Raw genomic sequence first — 19,762 nt, forward strand, 5'->3', positions numbered from 1 at the left:
AACAGGATTTTTGATATGTAATATTTTGTTTATTATTGTAAGCTGACTTGGAAAATTGTAAAATGACTCTTGTATATAAAGGAGATCATTGTAGACATTTAAGAGAGTAAGGTAGCGAGCATAAAGAAAATTATTAGGCAGACCTAATGTGCGAATTATAGGTCAAGGGTATATGTAAAGAATAGAGTTAGAACTGGTACTGAATCTAGCATTGGAGATGCTATTGTAAAGCAGTACAGATCTTTGAATTAGTATAATCCTCATTGTAAGTCAGTGTGACTTCTCATTGAGCAGTGAGCTCTAGGCAGTTGGCCTTCCTACATGTGCAGGCCCCTATTGTAAGTAATATTCTCTTATTGGCCAGTGAGTGAATATTATGGGTCACAAATCCCACCGAGGTTTTTCCCACACCGGGTTTCCTTGTTAAACATCTTGTGTTATGGTGTTCTTTTCATGTGGATGTTTCTAATTCTATTTATTGCATTAATTCTTGCATACTGGTATACTGCTATTTTATGTTCTGCATGTTTTAACTTAAGAAATTCTTATCACCGGTTAGATATTGATTCACCCCCCCCTCCCCTCTTAGTATCTATGGGAATCCTAACAATTGGTATCAGAGCTTGGTCCTCTATTTTTAGAAGCCTAATAGATTGAGGAAGATCTTGACACCGGTAAAGATGGAAAATCTGATGAAGCAACTTGAAGGAGCTCTTACTAACTATGATGCAGAGAACTTGAAAAATATCAAATTAGAAGATGATTTAAGAGCAGCTCAAGATATCATTCAGGCACTTCAAAAAAATCTTACTATTACAAGAAATAAGAGAAGAGAACTTTGTGAAAAATTGCAAAATGAGAATGATGAAAAGGAATCTCTTAATGATATGATAAGCAAGCTGAAACAAGAGATCATGACAACAAAAAATGAAATGCAGGATATGACTATGAGATTTTGCAAAGAGATTGAGGATAGAAAGAAGAATGAAGAAGAATTGACTAGAAGACTAAGTGATGCAGCAAATGAGAACACAAGAATTAGCTATGAAAATGACATGTTGAAGATAGATCTGATGCATACTCAGAATGACTCAAATGAACTAATGAGACAAAAAGAAATCTTGGAAAGGGAATTGGAAACTGCAAATCAATAAAAAGAAAAATTCAAGAAAAGCTCAGAAGAACTTGGTACCTTATTGAAGAATCAAAAACCTAAAGGTGACACCTCTGGAATTGGCTTTGAAGTTGGAGAAACCTTCGGTACTGCAAATACTCAAGATCATAGCAAACCGGTAACACCACCTAATGCTTATAAATTCAATGGAAAATGCTTTAACTGTAATAATTATGGTCATAGGGAAAATGAATGTAGATCTAAGAATTATCAGAATATCAATACACCCACCGGTCAATGTTCCAAATGCAACAAAGTTGGTCATAACTTTGAAAACTGTAGAATGAATGTGAGATGTTATGTTTGTGGAAGATTTGGAGATTTATCTAATCAATGCAGAACACAAACCGGCATAGGTTATGGGAAAGCTATTCAGAAAAATAATGTAACTTGTTATGCATGTAACAAAATTGGGCATATTGTTAAATTTTGTAGAAGTAAAAGTACATCGGTAGACAACAAAAGTGCTAGCTTGAAAGGAAAAGAAAAAGTTGAAGAGGTTAAGCAAGAATTCTCAAAGCAATGGATTAGAAAAACTGATCTAAACATTGGGAATACTCCTCCACTGGTAGAAACAACAAATGCTTCACTGGCAAGATAGAGTGATGCTTCACCCGTAGGACAGAGTAGTGCTCCACCGGTAGGAAGTTCTTCATCAAATTGAAGAAAATTTTCTTGAGGGTTTGGCAATCTAATGACACATGTGCTATTATTCCCTCGGTTAGAAATAAGAAGTTGAAAATTACTTAACCGGCAAACAATGTTAAGTGAATACTTAACCGGCATGCAATTAATGTGGTAGATAGCGAAAAAGACCTTAGAAAATAAGGTTTTGGCTCCATTTCATTTCATCGTGATTTAAAACTTTTAGAGAGCACGAAGATTCCAAGCTAAGGCATTTCGAGTAAGAAGCAAGCACACTTCAAGCAATCATCCATCCAAGATAGAAAAAGGTATTTAATCATGGCATCCACCTCTGCAATTGAATACATAGCGAACCCTACTATTGTGGAAGTAATTAAAAGACCTAGGCCTGCATTTCAGTTAGTCCCCGAAATAGCAAAGAAGGATGATACCTTAGGTGCATTTTCTCAAATTCCTAAAGGTGTTGTATATGCTGAAGACCCTAGAATGTACATTCACTGCAATATTAAAGAGTTAGGAGATGAAGAAATCAAAACCATGTATAAAACCAAGATATGTGATGATACCAGCAATGTTAAAGCTGAACACAAGGTTATTGAAACCCTAGGATTCACAGAAATCCTTAGCATTCCTGAATTTCCTAAGGATGTGATTAGGATAGTGTTAAGCAGAGTTCATGGCGAAGTTTTCTAGTTAGATGCAATTCATAAGATCACCAAGGAAGCGGTAAAGGCTATCACAGGGTTACCGACCACCAGTAAAAGACCAGACAAAAACAAGAAGGTTTCAAATGATCTAGTCATAGACCTAATAGGTGCAACATTTGATAAAAGATCTCTAAGGGTTAACGATGTAAAGGATACAAATGTGAGATTCTTAAGTATGATATTAGGTTACAAAGCCACTCATGCTAATAGACTTAACTCAGTTTCAAATTTATGCATTAAGAGTGCTTATGATATGATAACAGACAATGCAAAAATTGACATTTGTGAATGGTTAAAGGATGAACTGATAGACAACCTTGGAAAGATAAAGAAGGATAAGAAAGGAACTTTCAGATTTGGAAATCTGTTAGTATGCCTAATGCTTCATATAACAAAACAAGTTCCCGGTATAGGATATAAAGAACTAGGATATGACATACCAGTAGGAAAGTAATTGATAGAACTATTTAATACCATGGGTGAGAACAAGGAAAACAACATTCATGACTTTTTCCAAGCATTAAAGACAAAAATGAAGAAAAGGATAAGGTTATCTCATAAAATTGTAGATAAATACAAAGATGATATATGCTTTGTTATTAAAAAGGATGAAATATGGATAGAAGTAGTCATCCCAAGGACAATCTGGGTAACAAAAATGGGCTATGAGACAGATGACCACATAGTTGAAACTTATGCCAAAGCACCTCTAGAAGCCCCAAATGAACCTAAGGAAGAAGTATTTGGTAGTGATGAAACCATAGAAAGCTAAATACAGTCCAAGAAAAGAGTGAAGAAGGTAGAGGCATTTGTGAGGAAAGGATCCAGACAAGCAAAGGCCATTAAGGAAGATGTATTAAAGAAAACTGGCATAACTGAAGATGAGTTGGCTACCCCACAACCTGAAGCTCATCTATCACTGGTAGGTACTTCTTCGAAAGGTGACATTCCAGCAACTTTTAAAAGAGTTGTTAGGAAAAGAGATCCCTCACCAACAACCACTCCTTCACCTAGAAGGACAAGGTAGAAGCAACAAGCTATGAGATCTCCAGTCAGAAAGGCCACACCTAAAAAGAAGCTAACTCCTAAGAAAAAGAAAAAGACAAAAACTAACTTGGCACCTCTAGATATTTTGCTAAATGAGATCATAGAGGAAGGAAAATTGAAAAACATAGGGAAAATTTATGACACCCTATCTGCTAATGAAAAAGGGAAAGTTGAGGAGAGTGTAATACTACATATGGACATGTTAAAAAATGAAGCAAGAAAACCAGTGCTAAAAGAAATACAAACACAAACTGACCTACCAAAGGTCAATACAAGCATGGTCACTTCCACCAGTACTCAGACTCTTGGATCATCATCAACATTCAAGTCAACTAATGTGACTGAGGTATTGCTTGAATCCATTAAGAAAATAACTGACTGCAACTCACAGGCTTACAAAGAAATAGATGATTCAATACCAATTTTGAAGATAATTGTTCTTGATTGTAATATAGATAATAAAGATTCTTTAGGACAGTTGGATACATTATGTAAATACATTTATGGAAATATTGATAAAATAAAGGAAGAATTAGTAAAGGACATAGTAGAAAAGGAGAAACAGAAATTCTTTGAAGAAGAAATAAAGAAGTGTAATAGAGACTTTGACACACTTCTACCGGAACTATGTAGTTTGTTGAAAGCATATAAAAATCTGTATAAAGACACATGCAAAACAAACTTCTTGACTATAGATATTGACAAGAAAATAAGCAAGACACGGGATGAGATAAATAAGCTTGCAGACAATTTTGTCAACTCAACAGATTCACTATCTATTTTTGAAGATAAGTTAGCAAATTTTGAGGAAGAATTGCTTAAATAGGAAAGAGAGAAAGAGAGAATAATAAACAAGGAAAAACACTTGAGATCCAAACTGAGTCCAAGATTGGACTATCTAGCATCTCTGTGGAAGGAAATCTCAGAGGCATTAGCACAGGGAAGAAAAACACTGGCAGAGCAATTATAGCATCTCACCGGTACTGTGAAGAGGACTGAAATAGCAATAAAAGATAGCAACAAGTTTATGGATAGTATAAACTTAATTTTGGGTGATCTTTTTCAAATAATAACTACCCAACTAGAAGGTTGAGGATATGACTACAAACTCTACTAACATCTTGACAACCTTTGCATTGATGCCAAAGGGGGAATAGTAGGATGAGAAAGTTAAAAGATAGGAATCATATGCTCAAGGGGAGCCCTTCATATTTTTGGTAAACATTCTTTTTGGACTACACATTTTGGACACTTTTTGAAATTTCTCATGAGTGTTGCCATCAATGCCAAAGGGGGAGATTGTTGGCATATGGACACTCCAATGAGACATTGTGTGTGATTGAAGGTTTTGTCATTGATGGAAATGGCAAGACTTTATACTGGCAAAGCATTACACAAGCAAGATAGTGCACCGGCATCAACAAAATCACTCTACATAGGCACTAGCACAGAAGAAAAGATGTATACCGACATAAAAGCCGACAGGATTTTTGATATGTAATATTTTGTTTATTATTGTAAGCCAACTTGGCAAATTGTAAAATGACTCTTGTATATAAAGGAGATCATTGTAGACATTTAAGAGAGTAAGGTAGCGAGCATAAAGAAAATTATTAGGCAGACCTAATGTGCGAATTATAGGTCAAGGGTATATGTAAAGAACAAAGTTAGAACCGGTATTGAATCTAGCATTGGAGATGCTATTGTAAAGAAGTACAGATCTTTGGATTAGTATAATCCTCATTGTAAGTCAGTGTGACTTCTCATTGAGTAGTGAGCTCTAGGCAATTGGCCTTCCTGCATGTGCAGGCCCCTATTGTAAGTAATATTCTCTTATTGGCCAGTGAGTGAATATTGTGGGTCACAAATCCCACCGAGGTTTTTCCCACACCGGGTTTCCTCATTAAATATCTTGTGTTATGGTGTTCTTTTCATGTGGATGTTTCTGATTTTGTTTATTGCATTAATTCTTGCATACCGATATACTACTATTTTATGTTCTGCATGTTTTAACTTAAGAAATTCTTATCATCGGTTAGATACTAATTCACCCCCCCCCCCTCTCAGTATCTGTGGGAATCCTAACATAGGATTATCATCATAATGAGTAAGATTGAAAGGGTTGCCTTGATTGAAAGGTATAAAAGGTTGAGCTCTTGGTAGAGCCATTGGAATAATAGGTGGATTTACTTGTGGATTTTGGGTAATAGATGGTTGAATTGGAGTAGTTGCAAAAAGAGGATTTATGTGGGTGGCAAAATTAGGCTGAGAATTAAGTAGAGGAGAGGAATTAGATAGGAGATTAGAATCTGGAATTTCCTAAAAAAATTCAACTGAAGAACTTTCTGGAAACTCAACTATTGAATTTGTTGCATTCTCTATCTTTTTCGTTGTCCTTGACCTTCTTTGTGATGGTGGTAGCTTAATAGGATCAACCAAATCCTCGCTTTGTCTAGTTTGATACTTTCTCATATGCTACAAAATATCACTGGATCTACATAGAAACCAATAAAATCAGTCACCGGGTATGAAAATTGTTGCCTCTGAAGGATGGAATTGCTACTCCTCACACCAAAAATAGAAACATTGAATATTTGTTGAACTGAGAAAGTTCAAATGGGTCCCACTGAGCTTGCCAAAAACTGTTGCCACTCAAATTGCACCCGTAGTGCACAAGCTGAAAGCTCAAGCAACTTGGTGACACATGGGATAATTCTCAGGCTTGTGGGTTTCCTATAGTGAGAATTAACCTCCAGATGAAGGGTTGGTTCTCTATGAATAACTCTAAATCTTTACTAAGAAAAGGGGTAGAAAAAATAAAAAATGAAAATAGAATGACTTGCGAATGTTAAACCAAGGTGAGGCATCAATAAGATATCTCAAAATGACAGAGATACACTCCCCAAAAATACCAATCTGCACAAATAGACTTCTAGTTCATAACACATAAATATTTCATGCAAAGGATTTAAACTTCAAGAAATTGAAAGGAAAGAGAAACTTTCACAATCGACCAAATGAGCCAATTTATCACAATGCACAACCTGTGACTTACAAATGAGACATAAAATTCAAAGGTTATCTAGACAATAACACAATAAATTAACTCTCAATCAAGGATAAGAAAATGAACTATAAAGACATAAGGCATAAGTTGGTAATTTTTATTCAGAATTATGTCATAAAACTACATATGAGCTACAAGAATGTATTCTCTGCTAAAACTAGCCAGAGAATCATCAAGAACTAGTGAAGAAAGATAAAACTTTTTCACTTCACACAAAAACCTTCCAAAAGGTAGAGGAAAAATAACTCCAAAATGACAGGAGATAAACTCCCACTAAAAATATCTCCTCTGAAAATTGATCCTCTCGTAGAAATGAAAAAGTCATCAAAAAGGCTCAAAATCATGAGAAAAACTCATGCAATTCAGTTCAAACTCTTAGTCAACTAAAGTTGACCCATATGGTGCTCAAAATCAGTCCTTATCACCTCAAGATCACGAGAAAGACTCATGCAGACTTGCTCTGAGCTGAGTAACCAGACCTCAAACTACCTAATGGATTTTTCTTCTCATTTCACATGGACCCCTGGACGCTACTTTGCCTACCACCACTTTCGGCTTCTGACTGTAACTAGAACTACCTTCTTCATTGGGTCATCGAGTTAGCATTGAAATTCTTATTTTTGATGGACAATGATACGCTTCATTTCACCTACTTTTCTATCGAGTTGGCCACGTGTCACATCCTGGTTGGTTCTGGGGTTCTTGCCTTGCCATCTTAGCACGGCCTGGACTCACTGCCAAAATGAAGCTCTTTTGTCTGATCAACCTTAATCTGTGTTCCTTATTTCTTCCTTTGAATTGCTTCTTTAGCAGGCCCCACTACCTAGTCACCAAATCGCATGAGATAGTTGGGCGAGCAACTTTTCCTTACGGCTTAGCAACCACCGTCAAATCTGTGTGATCACCATTGGATGTGATCAAATCTGCTCAATCTTTAACCCGATTGATCTTTGTTCTTGTGTCGTGTCATCAATGTGTGTCACCCTCTAATTTTCTTGTGGGTCCACTTTTTTTTCCATCTACCATGTGTTGCATCCTTATTTTCTCTGAACCCACTTGGATGACCACCTGGACTTCCACCCATCGCGAGGGTATTCGTTCCAAGCACTTCATAACCGTGGTATAGTGACAATCATGGATAGCCTCAGAATGTCACTCCGCTATTCAATTTCTCTTGATCTGATGGTTGATGTTTACTCCTTGTCCTGCAATGTCATCAGTCACCAAGTCGCGGTGATAATTCGGCGTGCATCTTTTCATTGTGACATAGCGATAGCCGTTAGATCTTCGTGATCTGCATCTGATCTTTACTAACTTGCTTAACCTTTAACCTCTTCTCGCTAGCAGGTCACAATTTTAAGATGCCTTGAGATGTACGCGCATGCGGGGTCCATGGGGTGATGAGACACTTCTTGTCAAAATCTCGTAAGCTTTGACACTATAGTTATATGTGACTTTATCTTTAAATACAAAAATGCTCCTCCCCGCAACCAATGTGGGATAAATGTTCTTCCTGCTTGGTGACTGAAAAACACTTGGAATTTCTCTAGCCTTTTAAAGCCCTCTTTGGTGCTCAAGTAAAAACTTTACATAGGCCGATTGAATTTTCTTTGAGCTTCTTTTGGCCTTTCATCAACTACATAGCAGATTTGGTGATACACTTGCCAACATGAATTTGCTTGAAGGTTTTAATAGGCCACGCTATTTCATCTACAATGGAGCATAAATATCTCTATGGTCTACAACATGCTAAGCTCAACCCTTGTGGGAGCCACATTTTAACCCACATGTTGTCTTACTTTCCTGTATCTGCACATGAAGCAAACAAGTTAAACAAAAATAGTGCATTTCTCCCTAGTTCATGATTTAATCTTTTCAAAACTGAATGAATGTAAGGCTTCATTAGGGCACTAAATTTGGCATGTGCAAAATTTGGTAACACATATATCTATATTACAATGATATGCCATGTCATCTTTAGAGAAAAACAACATTAACCAATCCATGAAACATCTTGGTAATGTGTAGAGAACATGTTAACATGATACCGGTCCATAACCTAGATAGGTACCAGACCTAATTAGGGTCCACCATGCCAAGCGATGTCTCCAATCAATCGAGGCACGATCAAGGATCACCTTTTGCATCCTGAATTCCATCTAGAAGCTGCACCAACACCACTTAGCATTATGTCAAGGTTTCTTAGTGAAATCTTTGTCAGTTAAACCTTAAACCCTTACGGTATCACAAGATCTTCTACCGATAACCAAAACCTATTTGTTGGTAACGAACCATAAAAAATAGTGTTGACATCAATGAAAAAATATCAATGCAACACATAATCAATTCATCTATATTGTCAACATCCTCTAGCTCCAAATATATCAAAATTTCCTTTAGCACTATCATCAAAATTAGATTTAGTCCATCCTTCTTGGGGGGACCATCATTTACTAACAAACCCGAGTAAGAATTTTATCCATTCATCCTCATATGATCCTAAATCATTTCCCACATTTGTTTATCTCTAATATATTGACAGTTTGGAAAGACTTTAGAGTAGCCTTAGGAAACATCATTAATATTTTTCTGAATTTATTTCTTAGTGGCCTAAAATAGCTCCCTATTGGCCCTTGATTGGTCTATTGAACACTACCAAATGTTGAGAGGGGGGTGAATTAGCATATACTAAAACTTGATTAGATTAAATCATACATTCTGTCTACCCCAACCATAATGATAATAATATCTCTAATTGAAATCGCAATCCGAAGTTTGGACATTCATATGGTAGAGTTTACTATTTTCATGGCTGGTGTTCATTTAGTTATCAATCCAGGAACGTAAAACTTGAAATGGGTTTGCAATATATATGCACTAAGCTCCTTAAATGATTATTCTACATTACTACAGTAACTAACATTATGCAAAAAGGAAAGGCAAGAATGGAAATCATAAAAGGCTACATGAAAGCTTCACAAAACAATGCTGGAATGATCTAATGAAAATAACAGAAATCACACTATTTTGTCTTGGCTATAAGAATAGTCAGCGGGTCTATTTCCAATGGCTGCAGGAACAATCCAGTCATGAACTTCTACTGCAACTAAGTAAAAACTAACTTCAATGATCATAAACACAAGATCACTCACCAAGTGAGCCCCCTTGGATGAGTGATATCAAACTTCTAGCAAAATATTTTTAATAGATCAGAACAACATATTCTTTATTCATTTCTTCCTGAAAATGATTACATATTCTAAAAGAGAAAATTCAGAATGTTTGTCAAAACTCTTCTCAATTCATTTCTATCTTGTCTAACTCTAAGAAAGAAGGAAGAGCTTATTATAAAGAAAAGATCAACTACAATGGACAACTCAAATCACACCTAGAAGAAGAGGCGGATGATTGTCAGATGAAAGAGATAACTGAGAGCTTGGCTACAGAAACCGTGGATCTGAAACCGAACCACAGTCTTTGTATGCCAAAGCGATATTTTGCGAATTCAATATGCACTAGAGTTAAAATCCCATGGTGAAGTATAACTTGTTTGATTATGCTATACATTGCGCTTGCTCGGATCCCCTTCAGTTTGATCTCCAGTTATCTGAACGTGATTCTCTAGTCCCTAGGCACAAAAGAAAATCATCCATCGTAGCATCAATTATTATCTGCACTAAAACAAAAACAACATACAAGGACATGAATATGTATCTTACTCAATTAATGCATTCATTAACTCACATATGACATTATCCTAAATAACCTGCATATCACAGGGACAAATCATTTGGCTGCAAGAATAAATTGGCATGGTTGCAGGAATTAACTGACAAAGTTCAAACATGATTTCATAAGTTCAGATTTAAAACATGGATTACATATAGTCAATTCACAATACTTTACTATCACAATGCAACCCAAAAGATGCCAAAAACCTAAGAGTCATGATAAAAAACATGTCAAAGCATCAACTTATCATGCCCCCCAACTTTAAGGGTTTGTTGCTCTTATAGCAAAAGGAAAATTTTTTATTTTCACTGAAACTCTAAAATCACCAACAGTGTCCTACCTTGTTCCCTTGGAAGGCAAATTCCAATGAAATCCTTTCATTTTTTCTAACCTGGACCATCTAGCTGTTTCTTCTGCAACTACATCATAATTTTGTTATGTTGGTTGGCATGCCAAAAGTGGCCACATAAGGATCGGAGGCTGAAAGATCAATGGCAACCAGTTGTTGGCTTTCTCCCTACCTAACTGTATGTATCTGGAGGCTCTTTGTATGGCTGCATGAAAATTATGTAATGAGTAATGCTCTCCCAGTTTTAAATGATCTGGTAGATTATTCCAGCATTGAGTTAACTCTTCTAGTGTGGTTGTCCTATGGGTTTGAACCAAATGCTCATACGCTTGATAGACTTCCTCTCTCATTGGAAGTACTATCTTACTAACATCATCTCTTATTAGCAACTTTTGCCAATCATAATAAAGAACCCTTGGTGCTTCTGATTCCCTTCTTAATGGTAATGGATAGTCAAGCTCTAATTTTTCAAACTCCCTGGCTTGTGGCCCTATGATAATCTCATTTTGGATCCATTACATTAAAGCTTTGAGATTGATATCCCCAATATACAATAAAGGATTTCATTCTCTGTCTTGGGGTACAACATAGTTATGTAAATATAATTCACATAATAAATTCCTCACAGCATGTGGAGAGGTTTGATAAGTATGATAGAATTCCTCATGTGTTTCCAAGGATGGATTAAGGTCCCTAATAATGCGGTTTAGTCTGAAGTTCAGATACCGCTCTTTCAAATGTACTGCATAAACTCTTGGGGTGCCCTACACTACATCAACTCAGGAACCATACCATAAATCACTTCTACCTTAGCTTCTAATTCCTCAATTCTATTATCTCTCTTTTCAATCTCCTTTTGCTGCTTATTAATTATCCCCTACAACCTATCCTTCTCTATTTCCCATTGCCTAAATTTTTTTAAAGCAATAGATAAACTACTTAGGGATGAAGGAGGTCTAATAGATCCTACCTTAGACCGTGGAATTTCTTCAATAAAATCCTCATTCTGAGTTGACATATCTCCCACATTTTCTTCAGGTTGCTATAGAACATCATCAACAATCTCTTCACATTGCAATGCCACAAAAGAAAGATTTGCTAGCTTATCCATTACAACCTCTTCCTGAATTTCTTCTTGGATTTCTTCTTCTGTAGGGTTTTCTTGAATTTCTTCTTCCATAGGGTGTTCTTGCATTGATTTCTTTGCGGCATCTTCTTGCATTTCTTTCTCTGCAACATCTTTTTCCTCCACAGGGTTTTCTTGAGTTACTTTCTCTGCAGCATCTTCTTCTTCTGAAGTTTCTACTGCAATAACCTCTGCTAGATAACTCACAGGTTGAGTCTTTAGTGTCCTCCTTCTTGTTCTCCTTACATACACTTTTGAAACAACTATAAGAGTTTTTGTTTTTGTTCGACACCTCTTGGCTGGAAGAGGAATCTGAATTACCTACGGTTAGATAACAATTCTTCATCTGATTCATCCTTTTCCAACTATTTTCCTTCCCTTTGCAAAATGGGTGAATCTCTTTGAAGAGAAGTAGAGGGTTGTTCTTCAATTGACTCTGCTTCAATATTTTCTTCATAATAATTGTGGCTCCTTCAGCAATAATCTCTTCTTGATCTGATAGATTATTTGCAACAGGGGCATCATCAACTCTAAATTGTAGAATATCGTCAAATACACCCCATTCCATTTGTGAAACATCTCTTAGGAACCGCTGTACAAGCAACTTAACCAGTCCATGATGGCTAATAGAGCGATTTCCATACTTTGGAGTCTCCTTAGCACTTATAGAAATGAGATGGTATAAAAAATTAGTGACATTAACTCACCGGCCATGACACATATGACTAAGTAACTTAAAATAAGGTGAATGCAGATTTGAATACCACCCTTCACATGTAATATATTTCATAACATACAAAGCTACCTGAGGCCAATGTGCTGGTAAAGAAACCCTTCTAGTCCCTTGTCTATCCACCATTAAGGGTCTGTCAATGAAAATTGTGAACTCTACCCTAGCACTCCTTGCATCTTTTGATTCTAGAAAGAGTTCTCCTTCCTGCAGCAACCCTATGACCTCTGCAATTTTCTACTCCATAGAAATTACCCTCAACCCTTTAACTGTAGCTTCTCCTTCATCAAAGGAATGCATGAATTCTGCAGCAATTTCGTCATTGTAATCCCTGATTTTTAAGAAATAATCCAACCTGCCATGGTTTCAGAACTAATGCTCACAAACAACATCCTGCAGCAACCCTTCATTGACTATTGGCTCATGGTGAATTAGATCACCACCCATCTTTTACTCTAATACTTTTGCAGCTTCACCAAAATGTTTGACAGTTTTGCAAAAAAACTAAAATCTACATACATATCTTAATTTTGGCCGCAGACTTTATTATTCACTTGCGTGAAATAATAATCATCATAAGTAATGTCAGTTAGGAAATCAATTCGGGGCATCAAAAAACTGATAATAAATCTCATTGGAAAAAGAACCATAAAGTACCCCCCCCCCCCACTTAACCTAGCACGTGTCCACACAGGCTGACACGATTTCGGGTTTGGAGCGGATTTAAACAGGATAAAATCATAATGAGCTAATAAATGCATAATTAAAACAAAGTACAATATACATGTACCTACAATTGGGCAAAAATGATGGCGAAATGAAATGAAGTGACAGGTAAGAAATTGGGATGGAATGTAGTGGATGGAACTTTATGTATGGAGAACAATATTCCCATGGAAATATTTTATTACGATACAATAAATAAGTTCGCTGCAGAGGCTGCAGGAACATCACCTTTATCAATCTACTCAAGTGCAACAAGAAGCTCATGAATTGATACTGCATCATTGGTAATTGCTACAGGAACCTTGCCATTTCCTACAGGAACTTTTATTTCACTTTGTGGAGCAAACTGCTACAGGAACTCTTCTCTATTTGCTAGCTTGTGATAAAGTCATGGGCGGTGTCCATTCACTAAGAGTTTAAATCGAACAGGATCTATTGTGGACAAATAGACTGCTCCATTCTAAAAAACTTCTTCTACCTCATAAGGACCTAACCACCTTGTTTGGAGTTTTCCCATAGAATCTTTATATCTGGAATCATACAAGAGTGCCCAGTCACCAACTTTGAATTTCTTTTCTCTGATATATTTATCATGCCATCTTGATCTTTGGTTTTGAATCAATTATGTCTGTTGAACAACTATCTTCCTCCATTCATCAAGAGCATTTAACTGTTGAATGTGTTCTTTCTGTGCTTCAGACAATGCCATATTTAGTCGTAGAGTTGTTCTCAAGGTTTTATGCTCAACTTCAATAGGCATCATTGTTGTTTTTCCATAAACCATCATAAAAGGTGTGAATCCAATTGGTGTTTTACATGTTGTTCTATATGCCCCAATTGCCTCTGAAAGTCGATGAGACCAATCTTTCTTGTGGATAGACACTATTGTTGTAAGAATAGCCTCAAGCTCTCTATTGGTAACTTCTACTTGTCCATTAGACCGTGGATGATATGGAGTATAATTCTTGTGTCTTATATTGTATTCATTGACCAAATATTTTATCAATGTTGATGTAAATTGAGGTCCTTAATCTAAGACAATTTCCCTTGGTACTACATACCTTGTAAATATTTCTTCATAGAGAAACTCGGCCACCTTATTATCTCTTGCATGTTGCATAGCTCTAGCTTCTACCCATTTTGTTACATAGTCTGTACATACCAAGATATAAGATTTTCTATTAGAAGGTGGATCAATGGGGCCAACAAAATCTAATCCCCACTTGTCAAATGGTGTAACAGATATTTGAGGATATAGTGGCATCTCATCAGATTTTGTAGGTCTGCCCATTCGCTGACATCTATCACATTTCCTTGTGTATTAAACTGCATCCTTGTGTAATGTAGGCCAGTAGTATCCGGTATTGAGTATTTTCAGTGTTGTCCTTTTGACAGCAAAATGACCTCCGCATGGCTCATCATGACATGCATGCAGGATGTCATATGTTTCATCTTCTCTGACACATCTTTGCATGACTTGGTCAGGTCCAGTATAAAATAGACAATCAACAATCCATGAAAAGTTAAAAGTTTTCTCAACTAGCAACCTTCTTTCCTTAGGAGAAAAAGAAATTGGCATCTTAGTTGCAGCTAAATAGTTGGCAATATTAGCATACCAAGGAGTATAAGCCTGTATGAGAAACAAATGCTCATCTGGGAAAGTGTCATCTATCATTGTAGAATCTTCTTGCAATTGAAGATGTGAAAGATAATCTGCAACCACATTAGACTTCCATGGCTTATCAACAACTGTGATATCAAATTCCTGCATCAACAATAACCAACGAGCTAATCTACCGATGATTGATGGCTTATTCATGAGATATCTAATTGCAGTATGATCTATATGCACAAATATGGCATACCCTATAATATAGTGTCTAAACTTGTTAAGGGCATATATGACAGCTAGCATTTCCTTTTCAGTAACTGTATAATTCAATTCAGGTCCTTGCAAATTCTTGTTGATATAATATATTGCATTTTTGAACTTGTCAACTTTTTCTCCCAACACTGCTCCTATGGCATAATCAGATGCATTAGTATGGATTTGGAATGGTGGAGACCAATTTGTTAATTTTAGAATTGGTGCTTGAGTCAAAAGCATTCTTAAGCTTTAAAAAAGCTTCATTGCATGCTGAGGTCCATTTAAATTTTGCATCTTTAGTAAGCAGTGAATATAAGGGACTTGCAATTTTGCTGAAATCTTTGATAAACCTTCTATAGTATCCAGCATGGCCAAGAAAACTTCTCACATCTTTCTGCTTCACAGGGTCATTAATATGTTGAATAACCTCAATCTTTGTTGGATCCACTTGTATGCCTTGTATAGATATATGATGACCAAGGACTATTCCTTCTTCCATCATAATGAAACACTTCTCACTGTTTAGAGACAAGTTGTAGTCTTCACACCACTGCAAAAATTTCTTCAAATTACCCAATGCTTGATCAAATTCAGAGCCATAAGTTGTAAAGTCATCCATGTAAATTTTCATAATATCTTGAGAAATATCAGAAAAAATACTGATCAGTGCCCTTTGAAAAGTGGCTGGAGCATTACACAACCCAAAAGGAAGAACAGAATATGCATACGTGCCCCATGGGCAAGTAAATGTTGTCTTCTCTTGATCCTCGGGAGCTATTTGTATCTAATTATAGCCACTAAATCCATCCAGGAATGAAAAATATCTCTTACCAGCAAGAGAATCCAATACTTGATCCACAAATGGTAGTGGAAAATGATCCTTCCTTGTGGCTAAGTTCAAGGCTCTATAATCAACACATACTCTCCATTTTCCTCCCTTTTTAGAAGCTATCACCAAAGGTGATATCTATTGGCTGTCAGAGATAGGATAGATAAACCCAGCTTTCAAAAACTTCTATAATTCTTCTTTAACTATCTCCTTCAAGGTAGGGTTGACTCTTCTTTGAGGTTGTCTGAGGGGGCAACACTCATCCTTTATGTAAATACGATGAGTACAAACTACTGGATCAATTTCATTCATATCCTTGTAATACCATGCAAAAGCATTTCTATGGAGTTTCAGCAAGTCCACTAGGCTATCCTTTTGAGTATCTGATATATTCTTATTGATGTTCAGATATTTATTTCATTCCATCTCTATCGTGATAGTAAGATCAATCTGATTTGTGTCAAAAAAATGAGATTAAGACAATTCTTGCGGCAACAAGGTATGCAAGATATCAATGGCTGCAGGAAAGTCCAAACCTGCAATATTCAGAACCAATTCCTGCAATTCTTGATCTTCTATTAATTCATTTATCAAGACCTTATAAAGAATTGATTCTTCATCATATAACTACATGAGTGGCCCTTGATTAATCATCATAAGGTGATTAATAGAGTCAATTTCTTCAGATTCCTCTCCCAAGATAGGCCAAATAGCCTGCTACTGCTCAAGCTAAGGTTGTGCTGGGGAATACAAGGCTAATGTTTTTGTGAAACTGCCATCTAAAATAGTCATGTCTCCTAATCTACACCCAATATATGCATCAACTGTGGCAAGCCATGGTCTATCCAAAATGACTGGATATCCCCCTAATGTTGCTTTTGGAGATAAAATCATAAAGTCTACAGAATATTCCCAAGAATCTAGAATAACTACTATATCTCTATGATACCATCAGGTCTTACTAGAGAGCCATCATCAAGTTGCAGAACTATGGGTGTAGCCCTTAAACTATTGATCTCTAGATGTTTCATTACTTCCCTTGTCATTACATTAATGGCTGCCCCTAGAACAACTAAAACATTTTTTATTTGACTGTCATTAATGACTATACTCACAACAGGACTACCTGGATCAGAATACTTTGGAATGGCAATTTTTCCTAACATAATATCAGCCAATTGACCCATAACATGAATTATTTGTGGATCCTTTTTCTTTTTGCCAGGTTTCTTTAGGCATGCTTCTCTCAATGCCTTACCATATATAGGGACATCCTTTATTGCTTTCAACAATGGAATTTTAACACAAATGTGCTTCAGTTGATCAAGAATATCAAAGCTTTGCTATTGTTCAGTGGAAACTTCTTTGTCTTTTAGTCTATGGGGAAATGGTGGTAATATTTGATTCTAAGGTATTGTATCTTTAGGATCAGAGATTGGTTGCTCTTCTTGTACCTCAGTAATAACTAGATGAGAGGGATTAGGTAGAGTTGTCACAGATCAGAGGTGAATATCATTTAGTAATAAAGAATAGGCTGGGTATTGAATAGCATCAGCTGAATAAGCTTGTTGTTTTTGCTGAGGTTTGATATTTGGATTAGGCAATGGTTGAGTAGGCAACTATGTTGGCTTAGGAGGTGCAGTTGTAGCTGCAGGAGGTGCAGTTGTAGCTACAGGAGGAGGCATTAAAGCAGGAGGTTATGGCTATTGAGCAAGGGGTTGATATCTAGAAGATTGGGATGGCCATGATGGGTTTCCCCTCCATTGAGTGGTAGGTTGCCAATTACCTTGAAACTGGTTCCCTTGACCTTGAGGTGGATACCAGTTTCCCTGTGGCTGCTGCCACTGGGGGTCTTGATTAGCAAATTGTTGTCCTTGGCCTTGTGACATATACCAATGTGGATAGTTACAAAAATTTTGAGAATACTGTGGTTGCCATTGGTTATTTGGTGCATAAGAATTACCACTATAACCAGAAAAGGAAAGTGGATCGGGTGGCATACCTTGTCTTTGAAAATTTGGTCTTCTTTGAGAAATATAGAAGACTTGTTCATCCTCACCTTGAATTGGTTTGAAATCAGGTACTTCAACATTTGCAACCATCTTACATTTGCAATCTTTCTTCCACTGCTTACAATGAGGACAAAATTCTACATGAAATGCATCAGCTTCCTCATGCTTCTTCTTAGCTGTCAATGTATCCAATTGAGTAGCCATATTGTTTATAATGTCCTCCTTGAAATCTTTTAACAAATGGCCTAGTTCGAGTCTAGAAACTCCAATTTCAGATGTTGATGATGGTGCCCCTAGCTTAAATCTCGTATTCTTCTTAGAAGTAGATCTGGAATACTTCTTGCAAATTTGCCCTATTTCAGCCCAAGTAGATTGTGTAATATCACCTCCTCCCATAAGATCTAAGGAATTGGTGCATTCATCACTGATTGCTATGCTTGGACTTCTTGACACTAAATAGGAACCTTTCCAGATAATCCTCAAGACTATCATCTTCAGTTTGTGTCATTCTATAGATATCATCCCCATGACGATCAGTACCTCTACAATAATCTTTGTATTTTGCAAGAAACAACCATTTCATCTCATCCCATGTGTTGATTGTGCTACTACCCAAGCTCATAAACCATCTCAAGGATGACTCCTTCAAAGTGGCTGGAAAAATTTTGAGTCTATCGGCATCTGTAGTATAGTCAAAACTCCTACAGAGAACATCAAACTAAAATAGAAATGTATCCAGATCCTCTATCACCAACCCATATAATTTAGGAAGTGAAGATGCTAGAATATTCTTGAGGTTAGCATTATCATGCTAGTTAGAGATGGGAAACTCAAACGTTGGACCTAGTGGTGGTGGATTATTCCCACCAGGAGGAGGATTCCCTTGCATTGGACTTGTGGGGATTGTTATTATAGGCAATTCTTCTTCTTGTGAACCAAAAAGGAACTGAAGGCTACCTTCTGGAAACTTAGACTCAGGGTGATTCAAATTCTGTGGGGGTTGGTAAAGTTCAGCAAAATGATTTATATCTAGAAAATTATCTTCTACATGAGTAGGATGAGTGGGCAGAAATCTACCTCTAGCATCTCTTCTATTATACATGCAGATTCATGAAATTTCAAACAATTAACTGGAAACTAAAATAATCATAAAAGGTTCTTAGCTTGACATCATCCTCGGCAATGGCACCAAAAATGTCTACCCCAACTATAATGATAATAATATCTCTAATTGAAATCTCAATCCAAAGTTTGGACATTCATATGGTAGAGTTTATTATTTTCATGGCTGGTGTTCATTTAGTTATCAATCCAAGAATGTAAAACTTGAAATGGGTCATATGCACTAAGCTCCTTAAATGATTATTCTGCATTACTGTAGTAACTAACATTATGCAGAAAGGAAAGGCAAGAATGGAAATCATAAAAGGCTACATGAAAGCTTCACAAAACAATGCTAGAATGATCTAATGATAATAACAGAAATCACACCATTCTATCTTTGCTACAGGAATAGTCAGCGAATCTATTTCCAATAGTTGCAGGAACAATCTAGTCATGAACTTCTACTACAAATAAGTAAAAACTAACTTCAATGATCATAAACACAGGATCACTCACCAAGTGGGCCCCCTTGGATGACTGTTATCAAACTTCCAGCAAAATACTTTTAATAGATTAGAACAACATATTCTTTATTAACAAACCAAAGTACAAAGAAGGAAAAATATGGGAGATGCGGGAGGAGCGGA

This window comes from Cryptomeria japonica, chromosome 1, assembly GCF_030272615.1.
Source record: "Cryptomeria japonica chromosome 1, Sugi_1.0, whole genome shotgun sequence".
Classification (NCBI taxonomy): domain Eukaryota; kingdom Viridiplantae; phylum Streptophyta; class Pinopsida; order Cupressales; family Cupressaceae; genus Cryptomeria; species Cryptomeria japonica.